Raw genomic sequence first — 17,940 nt, forward strand, 5'->3', positions numbered from 1 at the left:
ATCAGGGAGCTGACATGACACAAGAGAATGATCACCTCTCTCCCACTCCAGAAGGTCCCAGGATTAGTTCCTGGAGCCACTTAATGAGAATACAAGCAAACAGAAGAACACACAGCAAATGGGCACAGAGAGCAGACAATGGAGGGCAGGGGGAGAAATAAATAAATCTTAAAAAAGAAAAAGCTCCAACTCTATCCTTTGCAATGTCGTTTATCTGTGAGTCCCCATCCACCAAGTGGCGGAGACCCAAAACCCTACTGACATGGCCCAATCAAAGCCCTAATCATAATTTAATCACACCCAGGTAAAGACCAGTTTACAAACATAATCCAATATCTATTTCTGGAATTCATAACTATGTCAAACTGCTACAAGAACCAAAACCAGGCAATGTCCTTGTATTGCAGAAATCAGAGATGAGTGAAACCTCAATATGCACTAGAGAGTTCCCTGTGGCACTCTTCTTACTACTCCGACCACATTTTTGTAAAATTATAAACGTACCTATTTTTCAAAACTTTATTAAATTAAAAGGGGAGAGTGTGAACTACAGGGTAAACTATTATCCATGTGGTGCAGCAATGCTCCAAAATACATTCACTGCGTGCAATGAGTGTACCACAATGACGGGGGAGGTTGTTGGTGTGGGGGGGTGGGGGTATACGGGAACCTCTTATGTTTTTTAATGTACCTTTTTTTTTTAAGATTTATTTATTTCTCTCCCCTTACCCCCTCCACCCCAGTTGTCTGTTCTCTGTGTCCATTTGCTGCATGTCTTCTTTTTGTCCGTTTCTGTTGTTGTCAGCAGCACCAGGAATCTGTGTTTCTTTCTGTTGTGTCATCTTGTGTCAGCTCTCCATGTGTGCGGCGCCATTCTTGGGCAGGCTGCACTTTCTTTCGCGGTGGGTGGCTCTCCTTACAGGGCACATTCCTTGTGAGTGGGGCTCCCCTACGTGGGGGACACCCCTGTGTGGCAGGGCACTCCTTGTGCACATCAGCACTGCGCATGGGCCAGTTCCACACAGGTCAAGGAAGCCTGGGGTTTGAACTGCGGACCTCCCATGTGGTAGACGGACACCCTAACCACTGGGCCAAGTCCACTTCCCAAACATAAATTTTTTGCCTGATGTATATATCTTCAAAAATACACAATTTACAAAAATGATGGTGGAGAGTGGGGTATATGGGAACCTCTTACATTTTTTATGTTTTTTAATATAACATTCTTTGTGATCTATTAACTTTAATTAAAAAAGTGTAAAAAAAAGTTTTCTAATATCTTGAGGAATGAAACGACAACAGGAAAAAGATTAAGAGGATAATTCTTCTCTTAATGGATGCAATTTAAAACCTTGGCAGTCTCTTTTCATGTAAACATTCCTCGGCCCTGAGTTCAGTGGGTCTGAGAGGAAAGCAGAGGAATACAGATAGATTCCAAAACGCAGCAGGCCTCTTCTAAAGGAGACCATGTCCAGGTAGACTTCCGTAAACAAGCCCTAGAAGGGTTCCATTTAGAGGCAGCTCTGAACCCAGGAGCAGCCTTTAATGTCTACGTTCCTGAGTATGTGCGCCCCAGATGATTTCAGTCAAGTCACTGGTTGCTCATTGGCTCCTGATTCTCCAGAAGGTAGAAAAAAAATGAAAGGGCAATCGTGGGTGAGGATGGGGGAAACAAAGCTTCCAAAATTCATCTGATGAAGGGTGTCAGCAGAAGCCATTACTGGCAGGCATTGGCTCTGCCCATCCAAAGGAGATGCCGCACATTCGAAAGAAAAGCCTTCATTCCGGGGGACACACTTACCTCCAAGGGAGAGAAGGAAATTAGACACTAGCCTTCCAAGTCCAGCAACATATCATTTCCCTAACAGAGCACAGTGTTGATCCTCCCATGGAAATGAATGGAAATGCTCGACCAAACACAGGGAGGTAAAGGAAACACTCTTGAAATATCACTTTGTCCATTCCTTTCCTATGGTTAAGATTGAACCAAAGTCATCTTGGAGTTAGCATTTATAGCCTAAGTTTTAAAATGTCCCCAGAAGGAAATGAATCCATTTAAAATGAACTGTAGGAACTCCTTAACTGCAATGTTCTATGAATCAAAGAAACATAATTTTCTCTATATTTAAAAACTGAGTTTTTTTGTCAGTTCTCAAGAGAAGTGAACACATCTTATAATACTCCACACATTAATCTGTCATACAATGAAGACAGTTATGAATTCCATACCCAGATAAGCCTTCTTTGAGTTGGATAATCTTTATTCCTTTATCATTTCCTCATGTGCATTTTATTTCATTATATAAAGAGGTATTCGTAAATACATCAAGGAGACATGTATAATGCATCAACACATTGCAAGGTTTTGGTTTACATGCCATACAAAATTATTTCAAATAATCCTGTTACCAACTTAAGAGTTAGAATAGGATTGTCTTAGTTTGCCACTAAGTATTGGAAATGGGTCAGCTTTTATAATGGGAATCAGAAATGGGTTAGCTTTTATAATGGGAATTTTATTTACGGTAACAGCTTACAGTTCCAAGGCTGTGAAATGTCCAAAGCAAGGCATCAGCAGAGATGCTTTCTCAGAGTCCTGCCTCATGGCAAAGCAAGATAGCAGCAGATCTCTGCCTTCCCCTCTCCCGGAGCTCAGCTGTGGGTACCCAAGCGTAGGGTTTGTCTCTTACTGGGCCTCCTCCCTCAGTCTCAGCTGCTCTGCTTTCTTCCTGAGTTTGGCTGTGAGCTATCAGGCATACAGCTTGTCTCTTCAGCCTTGAGCTACTCTATGGCAGAGCCTCTTGGGGACTTTCACTGCTAGCGATCCTCAAGTCTCTCTCACATTGCAGGGCCAAAGTTAACAGCAAAATTGTAATGTTCTTGTATCAGTGTCAAAGAGTCAATAATAGAGGCATATGGGATTTTTTTCTTTTGGACTAGGGAAAAAGTTCAAAGGTTTACTGGGGTGATGACCACACAATTCTGTGACGGAAGTGAGAGCCACTGAGTGTACTCTTTGGATAGAAATGTACAAGGTGTGGGACTGTGTAACACAGTGAACCATGTGGTGGAAGATGGACTGTGGTTAACATTACAAATATTACAAATTTAATACAAATATTACATTACAAATATGAGTGTTCTCTCAACAATATTCAATACTAATACACACTGTTAATAGGGGTGTATGGAAAAAATATACCACATGTATGAAATGGACCATAGTTAGTGGTAATAGTCTGATGGTGTTCTTTCATAACCTGTAACAACTATCCCACGACAATGTAAGGCGTTGGTGAAGGGATAATATACAGGAATCCTGCACATTATGCATGGTTGTTTTGTAAGCTCACAACTTCTCTAACTAAAAAAAAAAAAAAAAAGGCAGAGCTCCCATTTCCTCTGTATCTGTGTCTCTGTGTCTCCATTGCTATCAGACCCGGTAAGAAGGCAGAGACTCAACCTGAGTCACAGCTTATTGACATAGTCCAATCAAAAGCAATCTAATCAAGTGATCTAAAGTGACTCTAATGCAATCAAAGGGTATCACACCCACAGGAATAAATTAGTTTAAGAACATAATCTTTCTTTTTTGGGATTCATAATTTAATTTCTAACTCTCGTAGTGGTTATCATCGGAGGGGGAGGCAAAGTATACAGTGACTAGAAGTGGGTTTGGGAGGTGACAGCCTAGTTCTGTTTCTTGATCTGGATACTGGTTATGTTAAGTGTGTTCTGTGATAATTCACCGAGTTATGATTTTTATACTTCTCTGTTTGTATGCTACTATAATTAATGAACTGTTAATAAAATGTTTGCAAAAATACCCAAACAAAACATATCACATGATCTACTGACTAAAAGCTGATATACAGGCTCCTTGTATAGCAGATGGAAATCATACCCTTTTTTACCTCTTAGGGATTTTGTGACTAAGGATTAAGATAAAGTTGGGAGGGGATGTTGCAAAACATGAGATAATATATAAATGTGAGGTACTCTTGTGGCTGCTGTTTCCATTGATGATGAGCTTCTCAACAAAGAGTTATGTTCACAATTTCTCAGGATCAGCCTGTAGCCATGTAATATATTTACAGCTGTAGATGTCGACAATAGCAGAAGGAATACATGATTTACACTTTGTGATACCATAGTTGGAACTCCTATTGCCCAACCCTTCTCTAGCCCACAGTCCCAAGATAAATGATTTTGCAACTAATTACTTGCAGATGTGAAATCATTTAGAGTGTTATGAAAATAGCAGAATGGAACCTGGAACAGGCAGCCTTGAGTCTGGAGTGCACAGCATAACAAAACCATTGTTATTCACTAGTTTGAGGCCTTATTTTGAAGCTGTAAGTCTATCTCCTTCTGGTTTTCTTCTACCAGATAGGAAGAACAAATCAGAACACATTTTTTTTTTTTAAATTATCAACACCCTCAATACCAGAAACTGAAAATATAACTTTAGTGTTCTCATACAGTTTTTAGTTTTGGCCAGTTTTAAAAAAGGACAGGGGAAACGGACTTTGGCCCAGTGGTTAGGGCGTCCGTCTACCACATGGGAGGTCCGCGGTTCAAACCCTGGGCCTCCTTGACCCGTGTGGAGCTGGCCCATGCGCAGTGCTGATGCGCGCAAGGAGTGCCCTGCCACACAGGGGTGTCCCCCGCGTAGGGGAGCCCCACGCGCAAGGAGTGCACCCATAAGGAGAGCCGCCCAGTGCGAAGGAGGGAGCAGCTTGCCCAGGAATGGCGCAGCCCACACTTCCCGTGCTGCTGACGACAACAGAAGCGGACAAAGAAACAAGAAGCAGCAAATAGACACAGAGAACAGACAACCGGGGGAGGGGAGGGGAATTAAATAAATAAAAATAAATCTTAAAAAAAATAAAAATAAAAAATAAAAAAGGATAAATTCTTCAAGAAAGGTGAGGCAGAGGGCCACGAAGTTGCTTCAAGATAGAAGGAAACAACAAAGCCCTTCTGAAGCAACAAGTGAAGGAAACCCTGATGGGAGCAGCTAATCACATGGAATTTTGTCTCTCTCCACCTTGCTCTCTGCAAAATAAAGTTAGCAACTACTAGAACAGAATAGCACTATTATTGCTTTAAAGGATAATTAAAGAAAGCAATATCTTCTGAATTTCAGGGGTAAAGGATAGAGCTTGAAAAACACATTCCTCAGAAGTGGGAAAAGAACAAAGCAGAAGAAAATTATTTGCTTGAGCCACCATGCCATGAAGCACTCCCCACAGGAGTAAATTCCATCTGACAACAAATATTCCATGTAGAGTCCTAACTTCAGAAGTCAAACCTCAGTGAGTAAAGAAATCTTTAGATCATGAATCCCTTATTTCTGAATTGTCAATTAATTCATGTATCAATTGGCTGGTACATGTCTTCAAGGATATATTTCAAATATGGATACATGGGTACTATACATTTCTGAGTGCTTGATATCTGAGAACATTGCTCTATTGCTTTTACGCATTAAAATAAAACAACTTCTCTTATAAGTAAAGTTTGGGGCACTCCAAAACTAAAGAACAAAAACAGTTTACCTCTTACAATGTAAGAAGTAACCCCAGATGTAAGAAGACAAAAAAGCAATCACTCCAAGGTCAAAGGAAAAAATGATTTTGAATTGGAAGTCAATTCACAAGAAAAATATTATTCACTGGAAAGTGTATCAATCAAGAACCCTTTCTATAAGAGGTATTAAAAGATACCATCCAGAAAAATAAAAATAAAAATCTAAGAAAGAAAAAAACTGGGATATAAGAAAAAACAATAAAGAAATTAGAAAAATTCTTTAGTAAACCTAAAAATTTATTAATATGACTAGTACTTCAAGTATTTGTCAGGAAATTATGTCTAAGTAGAGGCATAATGTAAAAACACTAATAATATCAACATTAATTTTTCCTTTTTCTGGATCATTCCCCTCTGCTGGGTTTCCCCAAATTTTAAAAACCTTCTATTGTTCCCACTTTCCCTCCACTCATTGACTAATTTCTATGTTCCCCTTTGTGGCAAAACTCTTGAAAAAGAAGTATTGGTATGAGTTGTCTTCTACTCCTCTCATTCTCTTTTGAAACTACTCCAATCAAACTTTACCCCTTTTGCTTTACTGAAACATCATGCACAGCCTATTACACTCAGTGGCCAATATGCACTTCACATCTTCCTTGACTTACCAGGAGGATTTGACAAAGTTGATTGTTTCTTGCTCCTTAAAACTCATTTTTTCCCTTGATATCCTCCTACATCATGCCTTCTATCTCCTTTGCTGGCACATGTCTGTCTTCCTGACCTCTTGCTATGAAGTGCCCCCCAGGATTCAGTTCTGTTTCTTCCCTCTTTTCTATCTACTCTCACTTCCTTGGTGACATCACGGCTTTACAGTCCATCTATGTAGGCTGACAACTCACAAATTTATATCCCTAGGCCTAGACATCCCTCATGCCTGGATCTAAAATATTTCCTGAGCTCCAACTGTCTATTTGACTTTTCTACTTTGATGACTAACAGGTATCTCAAACGTAACATCTGACTGTCTCAGCTATAATGTAAGCTATAGGGAGACAGGGATTTCATTTTGTTTTGGGTTCATTTATATATTCCAAGTGTCTTGAACATAATCACATTGCAGGCATATTGAATGAAGTACTAATAATCTGGAATTGAAATTGAGATGATTTCTACACAACAAGGTATGTTATATAGGAATAAAAAGTGTAGGGAAATATAAAGAATGTTTAGGATCATTGATAAATATAATTTTTAATGTGTTTATAAAAATTTAAGGATAAACACAAAATGTATAGAAACAGTAGAAATAGGATATAGAACTTCCAAACTTCTACAGGAAAAAAAAAATGAATGAAAAAAGTGGTTGATCCAGATAAGGGGAGGTTAAAAGAAAAAGGGAAAGAAACCCAACAATATAACATGGCAAATAATAAATACAAAAAATAAATAATACAAATTTAAATGTCAGAAATAAAATCAAATATATTAGTTATCTTAATAAATATGAGTGGGCAAATTTCCTTGTAAAAGTAAGAGGTTATAATATTGATACATAAAATCTACAGCCTTTACGTATACAAACAAAAAACATGATGAAGATGTAATGGAAGAGTAAACTCCATTTATGTTAGCAAAACAATATATCTATATGAGGAAATTTAAAAAAATATTTCTAAAAGACAAAAGTGAACTAGTACAAATGAAAATATATGCATTGCTAATTGTACAGAGATTCAATACCATAAAGATTCTTGTTAACTTATGAATTTAATGCAATCTCAATAATAAATACCATCTTTTTAATTTGTTCTTTGGAGATAGACAAATATATTATAATTTAAAGAAAGACCTTTATTCAAAAGAAGAAATTTATTGTATTTTTTGAAGAAAGAACAAGAATAACCAGGAAAATCCTGAAAAAGAAAATGAAGGGAGACTAGCCCTACAAGAAATAGAAATATAGTATATTTTAAAAGCTGCTTCTCAAATCAGTAGGGAAGAGATGAACTTTTTAATAAATGACCATAAGATGACCAATCAGTCATACATAAAAAGACAAAATCAGGTCTATTTACCACACTTTATATCACGACAAAGTTCAAATATGTCAGATTTTAATGTAAAGCTAGAAACCTTACTGAAGAAAACAGCAATGAATTCTTCTCGCTCTAGAGAGTGGGGGAAATGTTATAGTAATAACTCAAAATCCAGAATCAATAGAGATTATACTACAAATTTTTTAATTAAAATCTTTTGCAAAGTGAAAACACTATAAGCAAAGTTAAGTATATAGGACAAAATGGGGGGAAATTTTTTTGTAGCATATATTGCAAAGTGTTAATATAACTCATACATAAAGAACTTTCAAAAGTAGAAAAGGAAAAACCCAACAATCTTTTAAAAATGGGCTAACTAGATAGACTATAAAAAGCAAAGAATTAAGAAACAAAAGAAGAAAAATAATTACCCTTAATCATAAGCGAAGATGTTCAGTCTTGCCCTTAAATAATAGAGACTAAGACAACCTAAATGTCAAGCAATAGGACACTGGTTAAATGAGCTGTGTTATATTCACACAATGTTGTGTTATGCAGTTATAAAAATGTGTATCTCTATATACTTCTCAGAATGATCTTAAAGAAGACACAGTGTTTATACTTTGCTACTGTTCATTTAAGAAAGGGAGTTGTACAAATATATATATTTTTAAATATATAATAATATATAATATTATTATTAAATATATAATAATATATAATAAGATAGGAATGAAATAATCAAATAGTTACCTGTAGGAAGGAGGGAATGAAGAGGCTGAAGGAGATAGGGATGTAGACAATATTTCTGAAAATAACTTTGTAAGTTTGTTATATTCTGCCTAACAGGAAAAAAATTACAAATATAATATCAAAGAAGTTAAGGAAAACTTTCTCTAAGTCTAAAGTTGAATTAGATATCAGATCAACTACCATAGATTTTCTTTGTTCATATAAATAAACTCCTGTATAGAAGTAATCTCTTTGGGAGGTGGAGTATAGATCTGACGTACATACTGAATCACTAACGCACTGTTATAAATCTTGAACATACTTGAGCTATATGTAAAGCAATCAGATGAAGCATCAATGGGCAACGAGATCCCCAGGGCCCGGACTATTCTCTAAATCCTTTCTTCCATTAAAGAACCAGAAATTCTTGGGAAAATGGCTGATTCCAGATTTGAGGTAAGAAATGTACAAGATAAGCCTTGAACACCTTCTAATAGCAGAAAGCAGGGAAGCTGTTACAGACTAGTGAGGCTGTGTCAAAAGGACTCAGGAGTCATCTTGAAGAGCCCCTAATGGACAAACATGGGTCAATTTTGACATCAATAAGAATAATAACTTCATTGGATTGAAAACGTTTCAGTTAAAGTAAATTTTTACTCATAATTTTACTTACCAATGTATACTTAAAAAATAAAAATCACTAGCCATCATTGGAGGGTGATAGGAAACTGATTATTCTGAAAATGTGTTAAATAAAAGCAAAGACTGAATCAAGGATTTCCCCTCTCCTTCCTAATAGAACCATATTTTATGGTTACTAAATAATTGATTAGGGAATGTGTCTTTCTACAGAAGTGTTCCAGCTGATAAATGAAGATATAAAAGACAATATTAGAATACCACCTATTTTTTTTTAACCCTAATAAAATCATGTATCTTAGCAAAGATCATCAATGACTGTTACCATTCTGGTAAGCAAGATACCTAGACATTAATGTGTCTTCTGATGGAAGTACACAATATCACCTATAAGTAGTCTTGCCAAAAATTTGACCTGAGACACATCATGTTTCCATATCTTATTACTGGTTTACAAGAAATAAAGAAGACAGAGAAGATGTTGAACAATATTGGGATACAATCAGAAAAATTCAGATTGTGGGAAACTTTACAGGACAATGGACTCAGTTTCATCAACAAATAAATTGCAAAAATAAATGGGAAGGGGGGTACAGACAGAACATTACAGATTAAATGTCTGGAACTTGTTTGGATCCTGATTCCAGAAAACCAACTTGTTTTAACATGGCTGGACAATGCTATTAAGGAACTACTGTTCAATGTCTTTAGGTATGCTAGTAGAATTTGCTGCAAAAGAATGTAAATTGGTGACAATTGATTGGTTTGCAGAGTAATATTCATTGTTCTCTTCTTTAGTATAAATTTGAGATTTTCCATAACAAAATATTAAAATTTTCTCCCATTGTGAGACTCATACCAGGAAAAAAAACTGTGTTGATGTTTCAAAGACATACTCAAGCAAAATATACAAACAGATTGAAAATAAAGGGATGGACAATGTCATGTCGGGTAAATGCTTATTATACTTAGGACTAATAATGTTAAAATCAGAAAAATGTAATTCAAAATGAAAACTTTGAACTTGACTAAAGAAGATTGCTTAGCAAAAAAGTAGAACTTTTATGAGTTTTTATGCAACTGTATTGTAATATATGAAACAAAAAGTGTTTGAAGGATAAAGAGAAATTAACAAATACACAATCATAGAGGAAGAATTTGATCTAATATCTCACAAATCAACAGATTCATATAGGACAAAAAGAAATAAGAATCTATAGAATATTTACAATAATTGACTATATTTGATCCTCAAGTAAAAACTCCATAATTTTAACAAGTAAAAACCATAAAAGATTCATTCTCTGATGACAATATAATAAAACTAGAAAGTAATATCCAAAGATAGTCAAAAAATTCTCCTTCACTTGAAAGTATTTTTAATACTTTATTTTAAATAACTTGGATACAAGAGGAAATCAATCTTGAAATTTCAGACTATTTCAATGCTGTATATAAAAGTTATAGGATGCACTCAAATTGGTACTCAGCGAATGTTTTATCATTGTAATTGCATGTATGGGATAATAAGAAATGTTGAAAACAAAAGAATTAACCATCTGACTAAAAGAAGATAGAAAAAGAACAAAATAAATCTTTGAAAAAACAAAGGAAATAAATTTCATCTTGTTCCATTGTCTCTTCATCTCGGCCTAATCTCTCGTTTGAGTGCTGTTTTGTTTCCCACGCCATGTTTTATTTCTTTGTTTTTTAACCCATTGCTGACACCTTATCATTTTTCTAAACCTTTCTTCCAAACTCTTTTTTTTTTTAGTCTTCTGGATATGGTTCCCTTTCCCATACTCTGCAGTATTTCTTTCATTGGCCTATATTGGAGTGTTTTGGGTTTTTTGTTTGTTCGTTTAATGTCTCCCCACCCCCTCATTGTTTGCACTTGCCGTGTCTGTTCTTTGTTTCTTTAGTAGGCACCAGAATCGACGTCTGATGTGGGAGGGAGGCGCCTAATCACTTATGCCACCTCCGTTCCCAGCTTCACTGTGTCTCTTGTTATGTTTTTCCTCTTGTGTCTCTTTTTGTGTCTCTTGTTGTGTCAGCTTGCCATGCTTGCCTGTTGCACCGGCTCGCTGTCTTCTTTAGGAGGCACCCGGAACCAAACTAGGACCTCCCATGTGCTAGGCAGGAGCCCAATTGCTTGATCCAAATCTGCTTCCCCCATTGGAATGTTTTGTTTTCTATCCTCTACTGGAAGAGTTACCTAAATTCAAATATTTGCCACTCCTAGCAGTGGACAGCCTTCCTGAAGCTCTGCTCACTGCTCTGTGCATTCTGGTCAGATCTGCCTTTAGGCTCCTGCGAATTTCTCCCTGCCCAATTCCATGTAACTAGTGGACACTCATCAAGTATGAGGAGATGGAATCTTCCACTGCCTCTACTACCCGAGAATCTGCATTGGGAATGGCAATTACTTGATCCATGTGTTATCACCAGAATCTAAATAAATCATCATAGCAGAACCCCATAGCCCAGAACCAACCTCAAACTCTTTCTGGATACAATTTTCCAAGTAGTGATTACCTGTCAAGAATCAGTAAGTAAAATGAAACCTCTTTTTCCTCTCTGCTTCAAAATCAATGGAGCGGGAGCAAACTCCTCTCCCTGGTACACACTCCCCCCGGGCACCCACCTCTCACGGGGCTCTGGCACTGCTGCTGCCCCTGGTCTGACTTTTGTAGTGACTTTCTTCCCTAGACCCTTTCCTTTCTGAACAGTCTCCTTTCCTTACCCCAATAAATATGTAGCTCAGAGGTGGAGATGACATGCTTTTCTGATAATCTTGTGGCCCTTATGGCTATCCTCATTAACTCTAACTTGGGTCATAACCTGAAGCTGGGACCCAATAATCAGCATTTAATTTTCTGGCAGATTTCCAGTCATCTGCATGTTGACTTGAACTCAGTCTGGAATGACCTAAAATTAAATTACCATTGTCCTTGCCCTTTAAAAAATAGAGTGCCTTTATCATAGCTGCCCACAACCTATATAATTGGAGCATTTTAGAGCAGAAAGTGCAAACACACCAATAATCTTAAAATGAATTTAATTTCCTACTTATTTCCTGAATGTCATCCATTAAAGTGGATAGTTCAAAGAAAAACACCTTACAGACTCTCCTATATTTGGATATTTAATAGTGACTGTAAGAAGTCCTTCTTAAGGAGAAAGACCTTGGAGTCAGTCAAAGTACACAGGATTTTTCCAGGTAAAAGCAACAGAAACACGATGCAAACTGACGGAAGCAAAGGAGAGGGATTTAATTGGAAGCGCCCTGGGGTCGCTCATCAATCAAAGGAAGAGCCACAACTGCATAGACCAGGCTAGATGGAGACTGGGGACTGGAACCAGGCCTTGATATTGACAGACCTCCCTCCAGCCAGCCCTCATGTTAGCCTGGGGCAGGCCTGGACTTCTCTTGGGCACACAGGCTTTCTTCATGTAGCAGGATGAGTTTCTAACTCCACAAGCCAAAGACAGAAGGACCGTCTCCATTTTCTCATTCCAGTCTCAATCACCTTGGGGTAGGTCTGAGACCAGCCCAAGTTTACTTTTGGGCCATACATCAACCGAAGACCCTGGCCATAGCCTGGGCATCCCTGGAGTCTACATGGAAGTTTCTGGTTTAAATCTCTCCAATCCTGTTTGAGGTTTCATGGCTGGTTTTTGTGTTGTTTTTTTTTTCCTGGTTGCTATGACCAGAGAGGGTTGGACTAGAGGTCAAAGTATGTGGAACATCTAAAAATAACACAAATACAACATCCCTTACACTGGGTATCTGATGCTGAAAAGAGACACTGACTAAATATGTGGAGATAGCAATTCCAGGTGTGGCCGCAGTTACTGTTATGGGTTGAATTTTGTCCTCCAAAAAGATATATTGAAGTCCAAATTCTCATACCTATAAATGTGACCTTATTTGGAAATATGGTCCTTGCAGATGTAATCAAATTAAGAAGCATTCGTATCAAATAATGGAGGGTCCTAGTCCAGTTTGACTGATATTCTCATTAGAAGGCACACAGACACAGAGAGAGAGAAAGCAGGATGAAAACAGAAATACAGAAGGAGAACGCCATGTGAAGATAGAAGCAGATACTGGAGTTTCACTGCCGCAAGCCAAGAAAGGCCTGAGGCCACCGGAAGCTGACAGAGGCAAGGCGCATCCTCTCCCAGTGCCATCAGAAGTCTGGCCATGCAGACATGACACCTGGATTTCAAACCTTCTGCCTCCAAAATGATGAAAAAATAAATGTCCATTGTTGGATGCCATCCAGTACTTTGTTAAGAAGTCCTAGGGAATGACCACAGGCATCAAAGTAGAATTCCTTTCACCCACTCCACACTTGTCCCCAGAGTCAGTTCAGCCCCCTAAATCCTTCGGTGGGGAAGAAAGGCCAGGTGTGCAGGCTTGGACTTCTGTTTCTGACAAGAACCATGAGTGAGTTCTAGCCTTATCTCTGTTCTAGCTCTAACCCAACACTCAGGACTGCACCGGTGGCTGGAGAACCTTTTGTTTTTGATGTCATGGTTTAGCCAAACTGTGGAGCCAATCATCTCACTTTAACCTGACGAATTTCAAATGCTGACCAGGGCCTGCCCCAGCTTTAATTTACATACTGTGGGCACACAGATGGTGAGCTTACGCAGGACTACCAACAGTGTAAGAATTGATAAGAGAAACTCTCAAATCAATTTTGTAGATATGCTATAAGTAGAAGAGCTTCTCTCAAATCATGCACTGTAGTTTTCCTTGAGTTGTTTCTGGCAAATGTGCATGGGATCTGCTTTGCTGGACACAAACAGGGGCAGGACAGAAACTCACACCTGGTATGTACAGAATCAATGTAAGATATCATTGATGGTAGGGACAGCTGACAAGATGTCAGAGGACAGGTCTGGAAATGCTCTATTTTTTATTTCTAATATGTTCCAGAGAGGGTGCAGTCTTTTATACCCATTATTCAATTTAATACTCACAACAACTATGAGAGGTAGCTATTCTTATCTCAATTACATAGATAAAGAAAATGAGGCCTAGGGAGATTATTAGCTTGATCCCAGGCTGCCTAACTGTGAAGCCAAAGCAAATCCATCCACTCCAAGCTCCTCCCCCACTTACCCCCACCTCATTCCTCTCACTGATAGTGTGAGCCAGACTTGAACCTGGCATTCACCCACCTCCTAACTGAAACTCATCTGGGCAAGGCTGGGGACTTGGGAGAGCAGGACACCTGTAGAGTTTCATTTGTGGATCTATATGGGGAAAGGTCTGCCTAAGGAAGGGATTTCGTGCAGCTTCCTGAGAGGGAGTGGCCAGAAGACTGGGAAGTGCCTATCTCTGTTATAGATTCCTGTAGCAGGTTGATATTGTTTATGAATTCCTAAAATTGATATTGGATTATGTTTGCAAGCTGGTCTGTTCCTCTGAGCATATTATATTGTATTGGATTCAGAGGTTTCACTTTTACTTGATTAAATAATGATTAAGGCTTTGATTGGGCCACGTCAGTAGAATGTTTCTCACAGAAAACCTGGCATGGCAGAGGAGAAAGTTAAAGTTTAATGCTGGAGCCCCAGGAAGTAAATACACAAAGGAGCAGATACATGAGGAAAGAGAGAAGTCTCCATTAGACATGGCAGAGACCTGGGAAGAGAGATGAGCCATTTGCCTGACTACAGCTGGCCTTGTAGAGAAAAGAGAGCAGCTGAGCCCAAGAGAAACGAGCCCCGGGAGAGAGACAAGAATTGTCCCAGCCTGCGGCTGTGATTGGAAGAAGCTGGGACCACGAGGCCTTGGGAAAAGGAGGGAGACTGAACGCTCACCTGCCATCTTGCGTCAACACTTGGCAACAGATTCTAGGTGAGAAAGTACCTCTTATGGTACCTCGAGTTGGACTCTTTAGGGCCTCGTGACTGTCAGCTTCTATGCCAAATAAATACCTTTTCTAAAAACCAATTGATTTCCGGTATTTTGCATCAGCACCACTTTGGCTGACTAATACAATTCCCAAAAGATCCTTCTGACTCAAGTCTGAACTATGAAGAAAGGGACTGTGGCACAAGGCGAAGAAGCAGGTTTTACAAGATCAGAAAACTGTTTTCTAATAAAATCAGTGACTACAACAAGAGAGATGGGACTGGCAGGAGGTGGGGGGACAGGAGAGGGAAATAGCTTTGGTGCCCAAGTGACAAACTCCAACTAAATGGAAAAAAGGCAAACAAGTCTCCATTCTCCTAACCTCAAAACTGCATTTCCCAAGATAACCATACAGTTTTACCTAGAGGAAGAGAAATATTTTACTCTGCATAACACTCCAGTTAAACTCGCAAAGAAGTTTAAACCTACAAGTATTCCTTTATTATTTCATGAGGAAGCTATTCCAAAGACTTTGGGAAGGTATTAGTAAAACCCATAAAGATAACATGATAAATGTATTTTGGTAATTACCTGGTAAAGGGCTCTTCTCTTATGCCTACCCCAATATTTTTCAAACCTCATATATATATATATATATATTCATATATATTTGTATATTATATATATTCATATATATTCATGTATTATATATATTCATGTATTATATATATTCATACGCATTAGTCTCACCATCACAATGCAAAATAATTGTTAATATTGTTCATGAGTCCCCAGCCTTCAGAATCTGTCAGCTGAGTAATGACTTTTCCTGAGAAACATTTGTAAATTGTATCCCCCCAAAATATAGCTGGCAATTTTCTTAGAAGAAAAGACAATCAAGTGAGTCAACCTCAGGGATTTCTAAGATTTTTTTTTAAGTCTTTCTCAAAACAAAACAAAAGCAAAAGATGTAAAACTGATTGTCTAATAAACATCAGTGACCACACTTGCACTTTGTCTTATGAAAGCAAATAGTTCAATCAAGAGTCACAGATAAGTAACAGGTGAGGAGAAAGGAATTTGATGTAAGGAGAAGCCAGTCAGTGAGTGTTGCACGCAAACGACTCATTCAAGGGTTAAGTATTCAGGTAAGTGGCTTTCCCCTGTGCTAAACACCTTAATTCGAAGGCCTTGTTTGGGTTTTGTTAGTCCAAGTTGGGGATTCCTGATTAGGTCACACTCAAATGCTTTAGAAGGGGTTAGACTGCCAAATCCTTACTCAGTTGAGAGATTTTCACAATCCCTTGTCAAGGACCAAAGGAATTCTTCCTTAATGCTAAAGTGAAAACGTGACCTCAGTGACCTCCAGGCATCCCCCTCCACCAAATTCACCCCGAAAGAAATTGCAGATCAGTTAAGTTTTTATTGACATCTGACTGTGTTCCCATATTGTTGGGTTTTTTTTTTTCAAAACAATGCCTGAGTGTAAAACACTGTATACGTTAAAGCCCACACAAAAGATCCTAAGTAATTATTTCTGATGGGTGGGGTGGAGAAGGAGGGTTGGAGCCTGGTCCAGTGCTGAGTAGTGGTTCTGAAGTCAAACACCGGAGCCCAAGTAGGTCTTCCTGAGATGGGAAAAGCACAGGGACAGGCACACATAGAGGTAGGGCAAGGCAGAAGACACAAGGCAAGCCAGAATGAGCCACATGGGGGAATCCAAGAGTGGGGCATGGTCTCTCTGGGGTAGAAGGGTAGACACCCTCAACACTAAGAGGAAGCTGCCTTCCCGTCAAGCCCGACCCTACCAGACTCCAGTTTGGGCAAGTTCAGAGAGGAGACCTGGGGGCACCGTCTGCCTCAAGTACCTGCTCTTCACCTACAACTGCTGCTTCTGGCTCGGGGGCCTGGCCATCACCACCGTGGGCATCTGGGCGCTGGCCCTCAAGAGTGACTACACCAGCCTGCTGGCCTCAGCACCTGCCTGGCCACAGCATACATTACATTCTCATGGTGGCTGCACCTCCATCATGGAGACCAGCGTCCAGGGCTGCTGCGCCACCTTCAAGGAGCAGCGGAACTTGCTGCACCTGTGCCTCACCCTGCTCCTCCTCACCTTCCTGCTGTAGATCATGCCAGCCTCCTGGTCTGCATCTACTACCAGCAGGTGAAAAGAGAGCTCAGGGAGAACCTAAAGGACATCACGACGAAGCAGTACCACCAGCCACGCCACGAGAGCGCAGCCAGCACCGTGTCGAAGCTGCGGCAGGAGTTTCACTGCTAAGGCAGCAGCAAGTTCCAGGACTGGTGGGACAGTGAGCTGATCTACTCCGGCAGAGCAGGTGACCGCATGGTCCCTGAGAGCTGCTGCGAGGCAATGGTGGCCAGCTGTGGCCAGAGGGATCACGCCTCCAGAACCTACAGGGTGGAGGGCGCCTGCATCACCAAGCTCAAACATTCGTCCAGGAGCACCTGAAGATTATCGGGGCCGTGGGGATCGGCATCGCCCACCTGCAGGTCTTTGGCATGATCTTCACCGACTACCTGTTCGAGAGCCTGAAGCTGCACTACTACTGACCCCCAGCCCCATGTCCCGGTCGCCTGCCTGGCGGTGGAGCTCACCTTCCTGCCATGACTAAGCTGAAATTACTGATGTTAGGGAGCTGCAGGGTCCCAGGTTCCACTCTGCCCCCACCCCTGCCAAGGAGGAGCCTGTGTGCTCACACCTGGGACCCCCCCATTGTGCCAAAGGGTCTGGGCCAGTGACCTCTGGCGACTGCACCCCCCTCCCCAGGGGCAGCTTCAAGAGTCTTTTGTGGGCGGCAGACTTGGCCCAGTGGTTAGGGCGTCCGTCTACCACATGGGAGGTCTGTGGTTCAAACCCTGGGCCTCCTTGCCCCGTGTGGAGCTGGCCTATGCACAGTGCTGATGCGCGCAAGGAGTGCCCTGCCACGCAGGGGTGTCCCCCGCGTAGGGAAGCCCCACGTGCAAGGAGTGTGCCTGGTAAGGAGAGCCGCCCAGCGCGAAACAAAGTGCAGCCTGCCCAGGAATGGCTCCACACACACGGAGAGCTGACACAGCAAGATGACACAACAAAAAGAGACACAGATTCCCGTGCCGCTGACAACA

General features: G+C 40.1%; 1 pseudogene; it reads left to right on the forward strand.

Annotated features, from left to right (window-relative positions):
• Positions 1 to 16,520: 16,520 nt before the first annotated feature.
• On the forward strand, positions 16,521 to 17,388 carry LOC101441159 (CD151 antigen pseudogene; annotated as a pseudogene).
• The last annotated feature ends 552 nt before the right edge of the window (positions 17,389 to 17,940 follow it).

The sequence above is a fragment of the Dasypus novemcinctus genome, chromosome 5, assembly GCF_030445035.2.
Source record: "Dasypus novemcinctus isolate mDasNov1 chromosome 5, mDasNov1.1.hap2, whole genome shotgun sequence".
NCBI classification, from domain to species: domain Eukaryota; kingdom Metazoa; phylum Chordata; class Mammalia; order Cingulata; family Dasypodidae; genus Dasypus; species Dasypus novemcinctus.